This window comes from Ictidomys tridecemlineatus, unplaced genomic scaffold (genome assembly GCF_052094955.1).
Source record: "Ictidomys tridecemlineatus isolate mIctTri1 unplaced genomic scaffold, mIctTri1.hap1 Scaffold_147, whole genome shotgun sequence".
NCBI classification, from domain to species: domain Eukaryota; kingdom Metazoa; phylum Chordata; class Mammalia; order Rodentia; family Sciuridae; genus Ictidomys; species Ictidomys tridecemlineatus.
Genome location: NW_027521300.1, coordinates 342,207 through 345,955, shown reverse-complemented (window position 1 = coordinate 345,955; position 3,749 = coordinate 342,207). Strand labels below are relative to the sequence as shown.

At 53.9% G+C, this 3,749-nt stretch overlaps 1 pseudogene; it reads right to left on the bottom strand.

Moving 5' to 3' along the window:
• Positions 1-1,047: 1,047 nt before the first annotated feature.
• On the bottom strand, positions 1,048-3,487 carry LOC144372702 (golgin subfamily A member 2 pseudogene; annotated as a pseudogene).
• Between the last annotated feature and the right edge of the window lie 262 nt (positions 3,488-3,749).

The following is a 3,749-nucleotide window of genomic DNA, read 5'->3' as shown; positions in this document are numbered from 1 at the left end:
TGCTTTAACAATGTGTAATCTTTGTGTAATATGCACAATTTAATTGTATCAAGTAAAAATTAATTTTTCTATCATTTCAGAAAACTGAAGTTTATTATTTCTATTTCTTCCCATGAGTATTTAAAAACAGAACATAGTAGGCTGGATTTTTACATTTTTTATTAACTTTTTATGGCAAAATCCATTTATTATGAAATAAAAGGGAGCCGTATCACCAGGCCACCACAACCAGTCCAGTCTCCTTTCTTTGCCCAAAGCTATCAATAAGGAAGTTTCCCAGTCCCATATAATTGGAATCTCCTCTCCTTTTGCCAGCTCCAGCTGTGACACAGGGGGCAGTCCTACTCCAGATATACCAATATTTCACAGGTACAATATGTCCACTGGGGAGGGGTGGCCCATGCTGCAGCCCCCTGGGCCCTGCCTGGCCTACAGTTAGCCTCAAGTGTCCTAGGGCCTGAGAACCCTGCCCAGTGGCCCTGCACAAGATGCTTCTGAGGAGCGGAGCCTCCAGGACTGCCTGCACCCACCCTGCCCTCCCCTGGCCTTCAGTGACTCCACCTCTGAAGACCCAGGAGAAGGCGGCCCAGCTGACCTGGCCCACAGGGCCTCTAAGAAGATGGGAGCCTCGGTGAATGGAGGACCGCCACCGCCAGACTCTGCCCCAGACCTGCCTACAGTGAGCCCCATCTTAAGGGCCGTGAAAACGCTGCCCACCTTCCCTGCCCCAGGGCCCCCGTGTAAGGGGATGGAGCCCCCTAATGAAGGACTGCTTGGTGAGGGTAACGGGGCCACCAGAGAGCTCCCGCCCCCTAGAAAGGCAGCCTGGTAACATTAGGAGCCTCTGGCGCTATTTCTGGAACAAGAGTCCAGAGATTAACACTCAGCCCTAGTGAAGGTGGCAAAGGGTCTGTACCTCGTTGTCCCTCATTACACAGGGTTCTTATAGTAAACGGGTGACTGGGAAGGAGTGGCAGCGTCAGGGTGGCATGAAAGGTTGGGGAAAAGGCCCTGGTCCCACGTCTCCAGGCGTCAACCAAGAGTCTCTCACAAGACCATGATCTTCACCTGGTCACGCTTGTCTGCACAGTAGAGGAAGGGGACGCAGGGTGTGGTGCCCAGGCTGGGGTGTTTCTGGGGGTTCTGGGTCTCATGCAGCAGCTGGGTCATGATCTGTGCAGTGGGATTCAGAGGAGGAAAGCCCCCCAGCCTCCTCCTGTGTTGGCTCCACGCTGTCAGCAAGGCTCACCTCTCCAACATCAGTTGCTCCAAATCCCTGGGAGCTTGCGGGTCCAGGAGTGGGCTCCTCAGCAGGACTCTGAGCTGCTGCCAGGAACTGCCCGGCCACTCACTGTGCTCCCCCACCAGCCTCAGAATCAGCTCCTGCAGCTCCAGCAACTTGACCTTCTTCTCCTGCTTGTCCTGGGTCAGCCGACTGAGGTACTCTTGCTTCTCCTGGTGTCCCTCCTTCAACACTGCCCTCTGCTTTTGGTAGAGGGCAATATACTCTGCGGTGGTATCAGTTCTGCAGAGAGCTGGGTGCATTGATGTTCCAGTTCCTCCACCTGCTCCTTGAGCTCCACCTTCTCCTGCATAACCTCCAGGAAGCGGCTCTGCAGCTTCTCCATGGCCTCCTGTGGAGCCTGGGGGATCTCCCCAGACACACAGCTGGTCCCATCCAGGGGACCAGGACCTGCTCTGTGTGCTCACTGCAAGATGGGGCTGCCAAGTGAGCCAGGTGCCAGTAGTGTGCCAGGGTCTCATGCAGCCCTGCCTTCTCTTCCTCAGCACTGGCTAGAGCCACATGAAAAATGTCACCGTGGCCTCTCAGCTGTCTACATCCTCTGGGATTGTGAGACTGGGCTGAATAGCCTCCTCATCCTTTTCTTCCTTGTCCATTCCATCCTCTTCCCCAGGGACATCCAGGAGGCTCAGCTGGGCCTGTAGCTGTTGGTTCTGCTGACGGGTGGCTTCTAGGTGCTCCTGGGTCTCCTGCAACTCCTGGCGGGCCATCTCCACTACCATCTTGCCCTGCACCTTCTCACGCTGCAGCCGGTCTATGAGCTGAGCCTGCAGCAGAAGTTGCTTGTGCAGAGCCTCCTTCTCAGAGGTCAGCTGCTGATTGGCAGCCATGAGCTGCAGCAGGTGGGACAGGTACAGGTCTCGCTGCTGCTGCAGACCCCGAGCCCCTTGGCTCTTCAGCTCCATGGTCTCCTTCAGCTCTCCCAGCTTCTTCTGCAGCTGACCCAGCTTCCTGGCCAGCTGCTTCTTGACTTGCAGCTCAGACTGCAGCGCACTGGTGATCTCCATGTTCTCACTGGCCAGACTGAGGAAGTGTTCTGCAACTCGGCCAGCTGCTCCTTGAGCTCATGGCTCTGAGTGCTCATGACTGATGGTGGTGTGGTCCTTCTGTCTGCTCTCCAGGATCTGCTTTAGCCCCTCCACCTGCTTGCTCCAGCCCTCCACTGCCCAATCCAACTCCACCTGCTGCTGCTCCTGCTCCAGAGTCAGGTGACTCAGCCTTTTGTTATCCTGTACCTGGGCATGGAGCTGTGCAGCCAGGTTCTCCAGTGCCCTCTGCAGCTCCTCATCTCTGCCTGCAGCCCTTGCTCTGCCTTGGAGGGCCCTGCTGGGGTCTCACAGCATGAGGGCTCCACCATCTGGCTTCTCAGCTCTGCCAACTTGGTCTCCAGCTCCTGTACTTGACTCTCATTGTCTTTCTTCTCCCTCAAATTGTGCATCTGCTCTGACATTTGCTGCATTCTCTGCTGCCACATGGCAGGCACTCTCTCCCTTCAGGCTCTCTGCATAGTGGTCTCTATCCTCCTGCGGTTGCTTCAGTGACTCCATCAGCTGGCCCCCATGTTTCTCCAGCTGTGCCCTCTCCTCATGACCTGCTGTAACTGCTGGTTACTATCAGGGGCTTCAGGCTGGCTAGAGAGTTGTTGAAGCAGGAACTCAGACATGTCCAGCTTCTTTTGGAGCTCCTCCACTCCAGCTGCTTAGCTGCTTTCTCTGCCAGTAGGACCCAAGTACATAGCTGCTTTCTCTCCCAGTAGGCTTCCTGAGGAGCCTCTCTGGCAGTTCTGAGTCCTGCTGCTTCACGTCCTCATTGTTTGTTGTTCTTGTTCAGCTCCAGAATGAGGGCATCTCTCTCTCTGGTTAGCTTTGTGTTGTGCCTGTCTGCCTGCTTGTCTTGTGTGGAGAGGGCACACAGTGTCCATTCCAGCTCTCCCACACACTGTTGGGAAAACTGTAGATGGCTGGCAAGACCCTGACACCACCTGGCTGCTTTCAGAGTGTGAGCCATGGCTGTCTGTAATTCTGCTTTCTCAGTCACCGGGATTTCTATTGTCTGGATTTGAACCTGAACCTGTTCCCTCAGAGCTCCCTGCCCCTTTTCCAACTTCTGTTGACCTGCCTTCTTCTCTTTTTCCAGGTGATCCAGAGTGTCTTGGTCTTACTGTTTAATGTTTACATTGTGCATCCATCTGTTGATGGACACCAAGCCTGGTTCTATAGTTTAGCTATTGTGAATTGTGCTGCTATAAACATGGGTATGCCTGTGTCACCTAGTCAGACTACCTTAATTCTTCAGGGTACGCACGAGAAGTGATATACCTGTGCCATGTGGTGTTTCCATGCCTAGTCTTTTGAGGAGACTCTATAGTGATTTCCTTAATGGTTCGGCTAATTTACAGTACCACCAACAGTGTTCCTTTTTCCTCTTACATCATCTTCATATTGAC